We start from the raw sequence: 18129 nt of genomic DNA on the forward strand, positions 1-18129 counted from the left end.
GGCCTATATTTGCTTTAGAAAATAAAAAGCTTTGCAAAGCAATGTACCTAGTTCTTAGAAGCTTCCAAGCAAGCAGACTAACAACCAGTTCAAGGGGAATATTGGAGAGAGTGGGGAGAGTATCTCCCAGTCAAAGCATGAATGCATGGCTGGGGACAGGACCCAAAGCAATGTGTTCGGCTGGCATTCACAAAGCTCTAGGTTTGTTCACCACCACCACCAACTGGGGGCCGGGGATGAATTAATTTAATCTTGGACCTGTAATCCTAGAACTCACGAGTCTGAGACAGGAGGATTACTATCAGTTTAAGGCCAGCCTAGACTACTACATAGTAAGTTCTAAGCCAGCATGAGCTAAAGAATAAGATTTTGTCAAAAAGACAAATAAAATAATGATGATGATGAATATATGACATCATCTTCACTCTGTCACACACTTCATATTTAGGAAGTGATGTGGGGGTTCTTACACAGGGCCCCGAAGCATGTAGAGGGTCACAGAATCCACCTCACAGGAGGCAGAGGGTGAGAGGGAAAGACAGGAACCCTTGGTAACACATGAAAAAGCAGCTTTTCCACTGGAGAGTAAACAGTGATGTGTCAGTTTGCAAAGGAATCAAAGGAGAAATTGCTTTCAAAGGCTTCAGAGTGGTCCCTGCTTTGAGGCATGGGGAGAAATTGATTTCAGTAATTGAAAGAGAGTTTCACAGTGAATGAACAATCAGCCCCATGGGAGACCCCTCCTGCATGGCAACCAACTGCAGGGACATTGGAATGAGGAAGTGTCCCATGCACAAACACACCAGGTGGGCTAAGACCCTAGTCTCTTTCCCAAGTGTTTTAAGCATCTCCATGTTGAGGTCTGGAAATGGCAGAAGATTTTTGTCTGGTGTGGCCTTGTCACCATCTCCTAACCAAAGGAAAGATCGTCTCATTCTGGACCGAGTCATTTCCCCCTCTTCTCCTCTTCATCCTTCCTTTTCGTCTTTGTCTTCTTGCTTCTCCTGTTTTCCTCCTCTCTTTCTTCTTCTACCTCCTCGTCCTCTTCCTACTAGGTTTTCTCTGCTGATAATGGAAACAAGCTCACAGGTATCCATAGCAGCCAACTACAACCCAAACAGACAAATTCTTTTGCTCAAAAATCTGATTTTCAATTTTAAATAAGGAAAGCAGAAACTATCTCTCTCTGTGTCTGTCTCTCTCTCCCTCCCCCTCCTCTCTCTCTCTCTCTCTCTCTCTCTCTGACTCTCCCTTTGTTATCTTCAGTGGGTGGCATAACTAAAACAAAAAAAGGCTAAATATTAAAGTTAGTCTCACATCCCTAAATACAGGAAAGACTTAGGTCACCGATTATATTATAGCCTTATTTCCAAACAAGGTCACCTCTAACATATTGCAAAATAATTAAAAGCATTTCTCAATGATCTTGAAAGGGGATGCTGCAGACGACTTTGTCAGGCAGCTTTTGTCACTGTAGTAGTAGAAGGAGACAACAAATCAAAGAGAAGAAAGGTTTATCATAGCTCATGGTTGTGCCTGGAGTTTCTTCCCAGCCTGGTCCCACAGCCAATTAGCCCCAAATAAACATACAAATACTTACATTAATTTATAAACTATTGACTGATGGCTAGGGCTTCTAACTGGCTAGCTCCCTCTATGTATTTCTACAGGCCTGATCTTACCAGAGAATGCCTGGAGCATTCTATATCCTTGGTCTCTACATGCCATCTCTCTCTGGTGGCCTATCTCTGCCTTCTCTCCTTTTTCCAGCATTCTACTTGGTTTGGTGGCCCTGCCTTTGCTTCTTGCCCGGCTATTGGCCTAACAGTGTTTTATTCATCAACCAAAAAGAGAAACATATATACAGAATGACATCCCCCATCACATGGTCTTGAATGCTTCAATCCATGATCAACTGGCCCATTGCCTTGGGCCTGTGGCAAGGTAAGCCCCTGAGGGAGCAAGTGGTGGAGAAAGCTGCTCACCGCTCAGCAGCTGGGAATAAAAAGACAGGGATGAAGCAGGAGTCTCGACATCCTCCTCAGGGGCACGAACTAATGATGCCTCTCCTCCCACTAGGACCCTCTTGCTACCATAGCCAAGGAGACATTTTCTATATATTCATGATCCAAGCTACAGCATGTATCTCCCTCAGCCTAGAACTGTGTATGTTTTATTTGTCTTATTTCAATCTATGCTTTAAATTTGTTTACTTTATTTGTTTTTGGTATTTTGAGACAGAATCTTTCTATGTAGCAAGGCTGAACTCAAATTCACTGTGTAGGCCAGGCTGGCCTTAAACTCACTGTGCATCCCAGTCTTGCCTTAAACCTACTTTGTATCCCTGGCTGGCCTTGAACTTGTCCTCCTCACAAGTGCTAGGCTTTATAGGCATATCTGTATTTGGCAACTTATTTTATTGAGTTTAACTGACCAAAAATTATATATATATATATATATATATATATATATATCTATATATATATATATATAATCACACACATACAAAGTTTACATGATATTTGGAAATGTATATCCATTGTGGAATGGCAACACATTTAACTCATCCATTTGTCTTAATGCTTAAAAACTGACTCTCGGCAATATTCAAATACACATTCTATTAATGTATTTTTATTGTCATCACCATGATGTACCATAATAGAATACTGTGGCTTTTCCTTGCTTCCTCCCAATTCTTCCACCACTCAGCCTCCTCTGATCACCATTCACTTTATACTTCCATAAATCAAGCCTTCTGGTTAGTGTGTGTGTGTGTGTGTGTGTGTGTGTGTGTGTGTGTGTGTGTGTGTTCTCACCTGTGAGCATGTGCTTGCATGTGCAGGGTGATGGGTATGCAGATGGGAATGAGTGGACAACTTCCAAGAATTTGTTCTCTCCTTTCACCATGTGGATTCTGGGGACTGAACTCTGGTCATCAGCTTTGACAGCAAGCACCTTCACCTGCTGAGACATCGCAACTTCCATGAATCTGCCTATTAGGCTTCACACATAGTTGAGATCATATGCTGTCTGTCTCTGTGCCATGGTATCCCCAAATGACAGACTTCTTTCTCCTTCTTAAGGCTTTACCATTCTCATTTTCCACTTGTGTATTGTGTAGACCACTTTCCTGATGCCGTGATCAAGACACCAAAACCAACCTTTGAAAGCACTTACTACGGCTTGTATCTCCACAAAGTCCATGATGACAAGGGAGGTATGGGAGCAGGAGGCTGAGAGACTCACCTTCATCCACAGGAAGCTGAGAGTGAAGTAGCAATGTGACAAGGCTACAAACCCTCAAAACTCACCCCTACTGAGGTGTTTCCTCCAGCTTGCCACCAAGCCCAATGGCCAGGATTTGATCTCCAGAACCCTCATGATTAGAAAGAACTAACAGGAAAAAGTTGGCATCTGATCACCTGGCATTCACACCTTTATTTTCTTTTTACAGTGACCATTATCGTCAGTGAAAAGTGGTTTGTCACTGTGGTCTTAATTTGTACCTCCCTGATTAGTAGCAATATGATCATTTATTCTGAGTATTTTAAGAATATCTGTATTCAGATCCTTTGTCCATTCTCTGAGTTATTTTCTCATGACTGAATTGTTTAAAATGCTCACTTCTTATATATTTAGGATATTAATCTCTTATCAGATGTATCAGGTTAAAAATACTTCTCCCATCCCATTCCACAAAGAGGGATAGTCCCTGAGTCAAGACATACGGGGGTGGGCCTAGGCCCTATCCCAAAGGATAAGATAGACTCTGATGACCCCCTATGGAAGGCCTCACCCTCCCTGGGGAGCAGAAAGGATGTGTGATAGGTAGGGTATTTGTTGGGTGGAGGGATTGTAGGGGAGGAGGGGAGGAAGAGGGAACTGGTATTGACATTTAAAACAATCTTGTTTCGCCCTGTGTTGGTGGCATATGCCTTTAATCCCAGCACTCAGGAGGCAGAGCCAGGCGGATCTCTGTGAGTTTGAGGCCAGCCTGGTCTCCAGAGTGAGTGCCAGGATAGGCTCCAAAGCTACACAGAGAAACCCTGTCTCGGAAAAAAAAAAAAAAAAAAAAAAAAAAGTCTTGTTTCTATTCAAATAAAAAAAAGGAAAAAATACTTTTCCCAATCTGTAGATGGATTCTTCACTCTATGAATAATTTTAGTTATTTATTTTTAATCCTTTTATTTTACTTAGTTTTTGCATTTGTTTATTTTTGTTTTTATTGCCTGTGTGTTGGAGTTTTATTTAAAAATGGCCTCCCAGACCAATGTCATGGAGCTTCTCCTGTGCTGTCTTCTGTACTCCCGAGTCTCAGAGTTAAATCTAATTTAAATGTTTACTTGTGTTTTAATGTGATAACAGGTAAGGGACTCTAAGTTTTCTGCTTGTGAAGACCCTGTTTTCCTGACACTCTTGAATATATTGGCCTGCTCTGTTGTGTGTGAGGAGACTGGCCTGTCCTACTGTATGTGAGGAGACTGGTCTGCCCTTCTCTGTGTGAGGAGACTGGCCTGCCCTATTGTGTATAATGAGACTGCCCTGCCCTACTGTGTGTCAGGAGACTGGCCAGTCCTGTTGTGTGTGAGGAGACTGGCCTGCCCTATTGTGTGTGCTAGGCTATGTTTCAAGCACTAAATTTGCTTACGTATGCGGATTTGTTTGGGGCTGCCTCTTCTGCCTCACTGGTCTATGTGCCTTTAATTGCTTTACCAGAGTTCCTAAGTCAGGGTCTTGACCCAGCAGCCCTAAGATGACAGGGTTGGCCATCCATCCCTCATAGGTCAATTACAGAGACAAGTGGTAGGTGATCAGTGGAAGGAAATTTATTTCATGTGGCAACAGTGGGGAGAAAAAGAAAAAGGTTCAGTAACACCTGCCCCAAGTCTGTCTTTGGCTCACTGCTAACACCAAACAAACACATCCATCTTGACTTGTCATTGTCTGGTCTCCAGTCTCTCCTACTATGTGGTCTGACAGGTTCTCAGACTGTAAAATCCTTTTACACAAGACAGGGTCCCCCCCTTCCAGCTCCTGGACCCCCAGGCTTTTCCTTCTCCCAGCAGAAGACTCCTAGAAAATTCCGGTTCCTTGGGGTCCAGTGTTTCAATAGCCTGATAGTCAAGGGCATGTTGTCTTATTGGAATACCTTCATTCCTGCCAGACCAAGAACGGATATGTCAATTAGGTTTAATATGATTGATTATTGGTTACAGTCATAAAGGTTGGTCTCAGTTGTCAAATTGACTGGAGTAAGAGATGCCGAGCATTGACAAAGTGCACCCACGGATGTTTCTGTGGGGGAATTTTCAGAGAGGGGTGATATGTATGGTGGTGACTGGGGCAGGGGACAGTGTGTTCCCTTTCATATAGACTTCACCATACAATGGACTCAGGGTCCAAATAGGAAAAAGTTGTCGCTCTTCCTCCTTCCATCGCCTATAGACATCAGTTGCCCTTTTCTTTTCAGTCTTTAAATATGGGCTCAATATGAACAACTCTCAAGAACTCCTAGTCTTAAGTTTTCAGCTAGAACTGCTGAGCTCTCCTGCCTCATAGATGAACAGCTACCATGTTCCCTACCTCTCAGGCATGCTGGTGACCACACATGGACTACTTGTGTAGGATAAGGCAATCTAATCTATCCCTTTTTGTATATGTATCCTTTTTTCTTTACTCGTTTATTTGGGTTTGCTCCCCTCAGGAACCTGACTTCTTTCTGATGGTCAGTTTTAATTATCACCTGGGAAAAGTCTCGGTGGAGGATTGTATATATCAGGTTGGTCTGTGCACATACCTGGAGGAGACTGTTACCATTATGGTAACTGAAGTGATAAGACCAGCCTACTGTGGATGGTATGTTCCATGGCTTTGCTTCACATGTGCTCTATTCTGTCACTCTGTGGAAATCACATTCTTTGCTAAGACACACATGACTGACTGCCTCCTTTTCCTTCCACTCTTGATGCTACTGTGTACCATAATGAGGTTACATATGTGTGTGGAACATGTCATTCCAAGGTCCATACGCATCCTAAACTGCTTGTCACAGGACATTATTGAGACGTAAGGTTTCACACAGTGACAATATAGTTTGGGTGTCAAGAGACATGCAGAAGTGGCTGGCCCAGGCCACGAAAGCAGAAAATTCCAGAATCTTATTTAAGAACTGTGTGGTTAAAAGAGTGTTCAAATGGAAAGTGGTGCATGGCAGGACCTTCGAAACCAGGGGTCCATGTGAGACCCTCAATGGTGAGTCTAATAACAGCACTATTCCTGTCTTCTCTGGTGGCCAGCACAGTGGGTACCAGTGAACAAAAGAACCCAGCTTCATCTGAGAGATGCAAAACCTTGATTAACAGAAGCATCAATTCTGTGATGCTTTCTGTGTGTTTTATCAAATATCCCTTGCTTTGTGTGGCATGACCATTTTAAACCACCCTCCAATGAGGTTCACATAATCTTCATCTGCATTGTAACAGAAGTCATTTCCTCCTACATGGTCTCTTTGCTCCTCATCTCCTTTCTCAATACAGTGTCAGTCCTCATCATTAACATAACATAAAGGTCACTGATGGTATGAAAACATGGCTATGGTTAGTACATAGAATGGACTTTCCTGAAGTTTGCATATTGAATCAAATATTCATTATGAAAATGTAGCTAGATTATCAAATATGCAGTGTTGTTAGACAGAATGATGATAAGTGGAAATCTGAGCTGTGTGTATCTGGATGCGTGTGCAGTTAAATATTACCTAAAGACAATGACACATCTGAACAATGCATCAATTAGTGATGTCATCATACTGTGAACACCACAAAGCTCACTTATCAATAACCTACATGGTACAGAACAATCATAGAGATGGGAGACATAAAAAAAGGGCTGTGTCATTAGGAAAATCTATACTTCTTTTCCCAAGATTTCCACCACATCTGGATTAAACAGACCTGACCCTTCTAAAATCAATTTCCCCTATCTCCCTATCTCATAGAGACATTAGCAAGACCAAATAAAGGAGAGGAGAGAGCTAGATGTGGTTCTCTCAGAAACTGACCTTCCATCTATGACCCCAGCCACCTCAGATTCCAAGTCCCTCATTTGACCTGTCTATTAAGGGCCCTGACTCCCATTCACTGACGCTGTCTCTCTCAGTTCCTCTCATTTGGCTAGATTCTAGGATCCAGGAAACAAACCGTTTAGTTAGCTTAGGCTGCCATCACAAGGTACCAGACTAGATGGCTTACGTGGCCAACATTTGCTGTTTGTTGATGGCACTAAAGCCTAAAATCCACGATCAAGGTGTTAGCAGAACTGGTATCCAGTGAAGCCCCTCTCCTGGGGGTGTAGTCAGACACTTTCTCACTGTCCTTGCATGAAATTTATGCTAGTGAAGAAAGAAGAATGGGGACAGGTGGCCTGTGGTGTCTCCTCCCTTTCTTATGAAGATACCAGCTCTTGAACATGAAGGCTCCCTTTGTTACAGTCACAATCTAGACATTTGGGAGGCATACAATGCAATCTATAACTCTCACTTCGTTTCTTCATCACTGTCCCAGGCAAATTAATGAAACAATGGGTATACATTAAAGAGTTTTGGCTAAAGAGTTAACCACACATAGAGTTTTAAATAATTACACAACCCCAGGCCCTCTGGAAGCAGAAGCCTTGGAGAAGAAGGTACCCAGGAAGCCCTGGTTGCCGCTGCTGTGCTGGAGCATGCCATGCACACAGCTCACTGAAGAACTCTGACCTACATAACTCATCTTTATCCTCAGCCCCACTTCTGCCCTCCCTACCTGTTCCTCGTGCTCTTATGCTTTTCCTTCATACTTAATGGTAGTGGATCAAATACTACTCAAAGACTTCGTGATTGCAAAATTACAGGCCATTTCTTTATTTTTTATGCCCTTTACTATATCTTCACCAACTGTATTCTAGAGCTCCAAAAGCTCTTTTTGTTCTCCATGCCATGTCATGCATCGTTCTCTGATGGGATGTAGTGTTCTTCACTGGTTCTTCTTTTCCCGTTCTCGGTAGTACTGTCTCAGCCCACCCTAGTCTTCTTTTCCAGGTTATCCACTAAATCAGTCCAACAATTCCAATTATTATTTCTAGAACAATAACCCTAAAATCTTTAGAGTTTTTGCGCATACTCACCATTAGCCTCTTTCAAATATATTTCTCAGGGATGTCCTACTCACATATAAATTTGCATCATTTCTTTATTCATCAGATATTAAAGAGTAACAATGTGCCAGGCCCTATACTAGATCGGGGGTGTGAAGCAAAAGTAGGATCATCTCTGCTTTTCAGAATGCATAGTTTAATGAAGAAATAAAAGTAAGTAACTACAATGCATGACATTAAGATTCCATGAGTGGGAAGCCTGGGTACGTAGGGTGTAAAACCAACTAGGAAAGTCAGGAAAAGCCTCCAGGGAGGCACAAATTCAGAACCAAAAGCTAAGTAAGAGTCAATGGGGAGAGGGGAGACTAAATGGTAATGGTCATTTATTTTTTCCTTTCTGTCATCAGCCCAGCCTGGCTTCATGGGGCCCCATAGATACAAGCCTTGGGGCATTTCGAAGAAGCCAAAAGGTACAAGTCTCCCATTCTCCAGCAAGGCAAACTCAGGGTGTGGGGATACACATGCCTTGGCCATGGCCAGCTAAGTGATCTTCTTCAATACTGAATTTTGAGTTATGAAATCGTTGCTTTTTATTTTTTAAATTTCATTTTATATGTCTGAGTATTTTGCCTGCATGTATGCATATGCACCACATGTGCCTGGTCCCTGCAGACGAAAGAGGGTTAGATTCCCCAAAATGAGTTATGGATGGTTGTAATCTTGTGGCTAGTGGGAACCAAACCTGGGTTCTCTGCAAAAGCAACAAGTGCTCTTAACATGAGCCATCTTGCCGGGCGTTGGTGGAGCACACCTTTAATCCTAGCACTCAGGAGGCAGAGGCAGGTGGATTTCTGTGAGTTCAAGGCAAGCCTGGTCTCCAGAGCGAGTGCCAGGATAGGCTCCAAAGCCGAAAGACCAAAAAAAAAAAAAAAAAAAAAAAAAAAAAAAAAACCAAAAAAAAGACATGAGCCATCTTTCTGGTCCCTGGGTAATTACTGTTTTATAGGACCAAAGAAGACTAAGAGGCAGCAGCCAAATAGGTAGAGAATAAGGATGCAGAGTAAAGTTGAAGGGAAGAGAAACAAGTTTTCCTAGAATGCATTGCATTATAGGTAAGATCTCTGGGATTAGGGTGACAGATTTGAGACTGCACTTCAGGTGAGAGATGCATGACTGTAGACAGCTTTCCTGATTCCCAAGGAAGGACTTGGAATATCACTGCACTTCCCCAGATTAAATGAGCATTCTTGTGGAAGGCTTTCAACATCTATGCTTGGCACTAACCATGATGGACCAAGTTCTCACTACAGCCAGAAGCTGCAGAAGAGTCAAAGAAAATCAGAACAGTATTTGTCACCTGGAGTCACAAAAACAGAAATTTCTGGTCCCTGAAGAGAGTAATTCACAGGAAAAGAAGGGAATAGAAACTAGATCACAGTGGGCTGCAAAGAGCAATGTATACAGAAACAAGAGACAATTACCCAAGAACAGATGGTTCTAACAGGGAAGCAGATTCAGTGGTCTCTGGTAGATGACATGGAGTTAAACATAAAATTGGGCATTCTTCCAAGATGAGTGATATTTGAACATGCTTAAAAGCTAGCAGAAAGGATTGAGTGAAAAACTATTAAGACAGGGACTAATTGTTTAGATTAGTATGTCTCATTGTATGGTCTGCACACCCTTCTGCATCCTTGAGACCTCTTCTGTGGAAGCCTAGTAAATGAAAACTCCTGTAATAGTCATGATGATACCTGATTTGCTGTCCATTGATTCTGCTCCACCTGTATAAACACAATGGTCAGTCAAACTGCTGGCACCGTGGCATGCATTATAACACAACCATCAAACCATCTCCTTCACCACCATACACTATAAAATCAATGCCAGCTTCTTATAATGCCCGCAATGAGGGACAGAAAGTGTGAATTTTATTCTTCCTAACCTATGAGTACACATCATTTTAGTATGGCATGCGGTAAAGTGGGAAGCATGCAGTCATGGTTTTGTTCACACCACATCTAAGCCAAACCCCTTTTTCAAGAAATACCATCTCAACTTTAAAGAACAGCTGGAAGGCCGTGATTATTCAAATTTCATGTTTGAAAAAAAATTCTTGGAAATAAACAAAATGAGCCTTTCACTCCAAGAAAACTTGACAGTATTGTTCCCATTAATAATATTTGAGCTTTCAAACAAAAATAATAATTTGTCTGCCCTCCATGAGTTTGACAGTACTCTCAATATTAAATGCTTTCTTGATGTGATTAATGGCGATGTTTAATGAATATAGTGCTCTGGATTGTAAAACAAATGTTGAAGAGCTCAGGAGAGTCCTAGCACTCAGTAAACCAGCACTTTCTACAGCACAGAGCATGTGCTGAAGCCTCGCTTTCGAGGAAGAGGAGTCAAAATGAAAAGATGATCTTAAAGTGCCCAGATCTGAAAATTTCATCCAAAAATCACACATTTCAGGGAAGTTCAAAGCACTGTTGTTCAATGTGGGTCAGACGATAGTATTCACAATTGCCTGTGCAGATACTAAAAGCCTCCCTTGCCAGCAGTATCCACGTATGAGGCTAGATTTCTTACCACCCTTCCCTAACCTACCTTGTCAGACAGATGACACATGCAAGTGGGTACAAGAATCCACTGTCTCTGTAAAGCCAGGTGTGGAGAGACTTGTACAAAAGTAAACCAGTGACTGATTCTTCAGTAGTTAGTTTTATTTGGAAGAATAATTTTTATTTAAAACTTTAATCTAAGCCAGGCATGGTGGGTCACATCTGTAATCCCTGTATTATAAAGGCAGAAGCAGAAGGAGCTGCTACAAGTTCAAGACCAGCCTAGTCTACACAGCCACAGTCATGCCAGTCCTGGTTACATGACAAGATTTTATGTCAAAAGTTTTTAAAAATTCAATGTAGCTACTAAATACTGGGTTATTATTGCTATTAACACTAGTAAAACTTTTAAGTTATCTGTTTCAGTTCCCAATATAGTATCTACACAAACAATTTGCATAATGGCTCATGGCACATACTGCTGGAAACCCTTGGCTCTGATGTAGGACTGTTATGTGACACAAATCTCATGTTTTTGCTGCACCTGCCAAGTTTTCTACTCTTGTAGAAACTCAATGGATTAAACGTAGAAAAAAACCTGTCAATATAATTTGTGTTTGGATTGTAGTGTGTTAAGGTGTTTAATTTTGAAAGTTGGTATTTGAATTGTTGGTTTGAGTTTTATTTAAAATAATTAAATGAATTTTGGTTTGAGATTAAGGCAGAATTTCCAAAAACTTCTGAAGTGGCCCTCAACATACCCTGTCATCTAGTACTACTTATCCATGTGACACTGAGTTCTCAGCACTGACGATTATACAAAAAAAAAAAAACTGACCACTCTGAAAAATGTTGTAGATGCACTATCTGCAGTGTCATATATTAGCCAAGATTTATTTCCTTATGTAAAAGTAAATAATCATATTACTGTGCAAATTTGTTTTTACTTCTAATAAATTATATTTGTTTTTAATTTTGATATATAATATCATTAAATATTAGCATATATGTCAAAATTATTCAAAAATCTGGGATTTGCTATCAGTAACTGCTTGATTTATGCATTTATCTAAATACATGGGGTCAGGTAAACATTTCTCATGTGAAAAGGTGCCATAGTAACAGGTCTCAGGAGATCTGGATTAAAGAATGTCACTACCCAAGTTGTTTCCCAATACCAAATGGTCAGCCACAGAAACATACATACAAGTAACATTATACAGGCTGAACAGGTTGTAGGCAGGAATGTATATGAGTATATATTCATGTAACAATAATTAATAAAAAAGAGGCCATGAATTTTAATGACAGCAAGGAGAAGCAAAAGGGAGGGTTCTCAGAGAGAGAAAAGGGGATGGGATAGTGATATAATTACAGTATAATTGTGTATATATAATAGTATATATAATAATAAGTGTAGTGTAAGTATAGTATGATGATGTAATTATACTATAGCAAAAAATAAAAGGAGTAATGAAAAAGAAGAATCATGCTAAGGAGACAGCAAGGAGTAGAATCGAGAACAGAAGTAAAGCCAGGTGTGGCAGTGCATACCTTTGATCCCAGAACTCAGGGGGAAGAAGCAGGTGGATCTCTCTGAATATGAGGCCAGCCTGGTCTACATAGTAAGTTCCAGCCAGCCAGGATACATGGTGAGACCCTGTCAAAAAATTAAAAAATAAAGGAAGAAAAGAAGAAAGGAAGGAAGGAAGGAAGGAAGGAAGGAAGGAAGGAGGAAGGGAGGAAGGAAGGAAGGAAGAGAGATTTTAAAAGGACAGCAATAAAGGAAACACAGAAGGACAATTCCCCCCCCCAAAAAAAATAGAAAGGGATTAGGACAATAGCAAAAAACATTTTTTTTTGAGCAGGAATTTCCACATAAAGGCTTGATTTCATTTTGACATCTAAGTTGATGGCAGGTGGATAGCAAGTTGATATCAGGAATTCAGCCACTCATATAACAATTCTAAAAGACAGAATCACCTGGCAACAACCACAGAGGGACAACTGAGCACCAAGGAATCTAGGAAACAGTGGTTAGAGAAGGATCTGTTCCAAGATCCTAACAGGTGCCTGTAACCAGGAACATTATTGCATTCTCTCCCTCCCTCCCTCTCTCTCTCTCTCTCTCTCTCTCTCTCTCTCTCTCTCTCTCTCTCTTTTCTTACTCCACTGATTTTAATGCAGACAAATGTATAATAGAATTGGCTCTCTAAATTGAAATAATAGATTAACAATAATAATAGAGAAATCATCATAATATACCATACATAATTAACGTTAGAAGAACATAGTATCTAAACAACTTAGTGTGCACACTCACTCCTGTTGGGATGATGTGAGGTACCATGATGCATGAGTGCATAGATGAGCTGACGTGAGTGACAGACCCTTGTGATGGAGCCATTAGGCCACTATGACAACATAGGAAGAGATCATTTTGCTTCACCTTAGAGCATACTCCAAGGTGATTTCATCATCCCATTCACTTTAGCCATGTTTGAGTTTAAGGAGCTAAAAACTGAGGAAAACAAAGCCACAGAGAGGAGGGTTTCTGTGTTTCCAAACTGGGGACACCCCTGTTCTTCTCACCTTCTGAGGAGCTGAGCAGCAACACTGAGCATGCCCACCAGCTGGCTTCCCCCCTACAGATGCATACTGCTAGCTCAAGCTCCTTTCTGCCCACTCCTACTCAGATTAACACATTCCTCATATTGACAAGATAACACACACTATAATTTTTAAACATTTGATTACTTGCTTAGTCCAGAAGTTGTTTTTTTGTTTTGTTTTGTTTTTTGTTTTTTGCTTTTTTGTTTGTTTGTTTTTTTCAGTTTTTCAAGTCAAGGTTTCTTTCTGGCTTTGGAGGCTATCCTGGAACTAGCTCTTGTAGACCAAGCTGGTCTTGAACTCGCAGAGATCCACCTGCCTCTGCCTTCCGAGTGCTGGGAGCCACCAATGCCAGGCTCCAGAAGTTGTTTTTCTTGTTTTTGTAAATCAACAATTTTTAAATTCATTTTCTGTACTTGACCTTAAATCTAACTCTAGAACTTTGGACAATTATCAACATTGTCATACCATATTAGCTACATGGATCAGACAATTTCCTACAGAAAATGGTTGAACAGAGTTGGTTCTCTGTTTTTAAAATTGTACGATGAATTGCTGACTCATTACATAGTAAAAAAAATAATAATCCTGAAACAATAAAAAAAAAGCTTTGTTTAGTTTCCTTAACTGAAATAAATAAAGTCAGTGGTGATGCCCTTGTGTTCATCCAAGCATAGGGCTGGCTCATGCCCTTTACTGTATTATTTTGACAAATGGCTAAACATTAGAACTTTAATCTTGCCAAATATGAAATCACCAGAATAAAAAGCTCTACAGAATGCATAATACTTTAAAATGTTTGAATTGTGTTCATGTTGGTCTGCAGACTATTACCCCCAGCAAAACTGTCAATCACCAGAGATTGATAAAACAAGATATTTCATAATGATTTAAAATTTAAACAATATCTATACATAAATCCAGCCCTATAGAAGGTACTAGAAGGAAAACTCCAACCCAAGGAAGTTAACTACACTCCCAAAAGCGCAGGCAATATAGAATCTCACACCAGCAAAATCCAAAGAAGGGAAACACACTCACACTACCAACAACAACAACAACACAACAGGAATTAACAATCACTCAACATCAATGGACTCAATTTGTGGATAAAAAGATACAGGCTAACAGAATGTGTACCAAAACAGGATCCAGCCTTCTGTTGCATACAAGAAACACACTTCAACATCAAAGGTAGACATTACCTCAGAGTAAAGGGTTGGGAAAAGATTTTCTAATCAAATAGACCTGAGAAGTAAGTGGGTATAGCTATCCTAATTTCTAACAAAATAGACTTCAAACCAAAATTAATCAAAAGAGATGTAGGACACTTTGTACTCATTAAAGGAAAAATCCACCAGAATGACATTTCAATTCTGAACAAGTATGCCCCAAATGCAAGGGCGCCCACATTTGTAAAAGAAACATTACTAAAGCTTAAATTGCACATTGAACTCCATACATTAACAGTGGGAGATTTCAACACCCCACTCTTGCCATTGAACAGGTCATCTAAACAGAAACTAAACAAAGAAATAATGAACTAACAAACATTATGACTCAAATTGACCTACCAGATATCTATAGAATGTTCCACTCTAACATCAAAGAATATACTTTCTTCTCAGCACTTCATGGAACCTTCTCCAAAACTGATCATATACCCAGTTACAAAGCAAGTATCAACAGATACAAGAAAATTGAAATAACCCCCTGTATCCTATCAGATCACCATGGATTAAAGCTGGATTTCAACAATCACAGAAACAACAGAAAGCCTACAAACACAGAGAAACTGAACAACTCTCTACTGAGTTACTGCTGGGTCAAGGAAAAAAATAAAGAAATTAAAGACTTCTCAAAATTCAGTGAAAATGAATGCACAACATACTCAAACTCACAGAACACAATGAAAGTGGTGCTAAGAGGAAAGTTCATAGCACTAAGTGCCTGCATGAACAAATTAGAGAATTCTCATACCAGAGACTTAACAGCACAACTGAAGAAACTCTAGAACAAAAAAAGCAAACACACCCAAGAGAAGTAGATGGCAGAAAATAATCAAACTCAGAGCTGAGATCAATAAAATAGAAACAAAGAAACAATACAATGAATCAATGAAACAAAGAGTTGGTTCTTCGAAAAACTCAACAAGATAAACAAACCCTTATCCATACTAACTAAAAAGCAGAGAGAGAATATCCAAATTAACAAAAACAGAAACAGTAAAGGGAACATAACAACAGACACCAAGGAAACCCAAAGAATCATTTGGTCATATTCAAAAACCTATACTCAAAAAAATTGAAAAAATCTAAAAGAAATGGACAATTTTCTTGATAGACCACTTACCAAAACAAATCAAGATCAGATAAAAAATAATTTGGCCAATAACCCCCAAGAAAATAGCAGTCATTAAGTCTACCAACCAATAAAAAAAGCCAGATGGTTTTAAAGAAGACTTTCAAAGAAGAGCTAATGCCAATACTCCTCAAATTATCCCACAAAATAGAAACAGAAGGAACATCCACAAATTCCTTTTATGAAGCCACAATCACCCTAGCATCCAAACCATCCAGACTCAACAAAGAAAGAGTATTACAGACCAATTTCCTCATGAACATAGTTGCTAAAATACTCACAAACCAAATCCAAGGACACATCAAAAAAGTCATCCACAAAGATCAACTAGACTTCATTCCAGAGATGCAGGGATGGTTCAACATATGAAAATCTGTCAATGTAATCTACCAAATAAACAACCTGAAAGAAAAATAAATCCACATGATCATCTCACCAGATGCTGAAAAAGCCTTTGACAAAATCCAGCACCCCTTCACAGTAAGCTGATAGACAACATCAAATTAAATGGAGAGAAACTCAAAGCAATTCCACTAAAATCAGGAATGAGACAAGGCTGTCCACTCTCTTCAATATTCAGTATGGTACTCAAAGTTCAAACTAGAGCAATAAGACAACAAAAGGCGACCAAGGGGATACAGATAAAAAAAAAGAAGAAGTCAAAGCATCATTATTTGTAGATGATATGATAATTTACATACGTGACCCCAAAAAATTCTACCAAGGAACTACTACAGCTGATAAACACCTTTAGCTATGTAGCTAGATACAAGATTAAAAAAAAAAAAAACTATACCCCTTCTATGTACAAATGGTAAACAGTCTGAGAAAGAAATCAGGAAAATAACACCCTTAACATAGCCACAAGTAATATAAAATAACTTGGGGTAACTGTAACCAAACAAGTGAAAGACCTGTATGACAAGAACTTCAAGGCTTTGAAGAAATTAAAGAAGATAACAGAAAATGGAAAGATCTCCTATGCTTAAGGATCAGCAGAATTAACATATTAAAAATGGTCATCTTACCAAAAGCAATCTACAAATTAATGCAATCCCCATCAAAATCTCAGCACAATTCTTCACAGACTTTGAAAGAATAATACTCAACTTCATATGGAAAACCAAAAAAAAAAAAAGGTAGCTAAAAACAATCCTGTACAATAAAAGAACTTCCAGAGCTATCACCATCCCTGATTTCAAGCTCTACTACAGAGCTATAGTAATAAAAACCGTATGGTAGTGGCAAAAAAGACAGGTTGATTAATGGAATCAAATCAAAGACCCATAAGTAAATCCATAAACCTATGGACACTTGATTTTTGACAAAGGAGTCAAAAGCATACATTGGTAAAAAAAAAAAAGAAAACTTCTTCAATCAATAGTACTGGATAACTGGATGTCAACATGTAGAAGAATGCAAATACATCCACATTCTATCACCATGCACAAAACTCAAGTTCGATGCATTAAAGACCTCAATAAGAATCCAGATGCATTGAACTTGATATAAGTGAAAATGGTAATAGCCTCAAATGATTTGGCACAGGGGACAACTTCCTGAACAGAACACCAATAATTCATGCACCATTACCAAAAAATTGATAAATGAACCTGAAAAGCTTCTGTAAGACAAGGGACACTGTTAAAAGGACAAAATGGAAGCCTACAGAATAGGAAGAGATCTTCACCAAGCCCACATGTGACAAGGACTAAAATCCAAAACATATAAAGAACTAAAGAAACTAGACATCAACAAACCAAATAAGACAATTAAAAGATGGGGAACAGATCTAAACAGAATTCTCAATAGAAGAATCGCAAATGGCCGAGAGGCACTTAAAGAAATGTTCTGAAATCCTTACCCATCAGGAAAATTTGAACCAAAACAACTCTGAGATTCCATCTGACACCTGTCAAGATCAAAAACACAAGTAACAGGACATGCGGACAGGATGTGGAGCAACAGGAACAGTCATCCCTCAACCAAAGAATGGATAAAGAAAATGTGGTACATTTACACAATGGAGTATTATTCAGCTGTTAAAAACAATGACATGGGGAAATTTGCTGGCAAGTGGATGAAGCTAGAAGAGATCATTCTGAGTGAAGTAACCCAGACCCAGAAAGATAAACATGACATGTACTCACTCATAAGTGGTTATTAGCCATAAAGTAAAGGATGACCACGCTACAGCCCACAGACCCAGAGAAGATAAGTAACAAACAAGTGGGGTTGGAGGGAGAGATGCATGAATCTCACTGTGAAGGGGAAGCAGAGTGGACATCGCCTGGGGAAGGGGGAACTGGAAGGGAATGAGGACGGGAATGGGAGTGATCAGTTTAAGGGAGGATGAACAGAAAGCCTACTGGGAAAGACAACTGGAACTGGGAAGGGGCATCTCTGATAGGAGCTAGAAACCTAGAGCAATGGAAACTCCCAGGAATCTATGAGGGCG

This window comes from Cricetulus griseus, chromosome 2 (genome assembly GCF_003668045.3).
Source record: "Cricetulus griseus strain 17A/GY chromosome 2, alternate assembly CriGri-PICRH-1.0, whole genome shotgun sequence".
Lineage (NCBI taxonomy): Eukaryota > Metazoa > Chordata > Mammalia > Rodentia > Cricetidae > Cricetulus > Cricetulus griseus.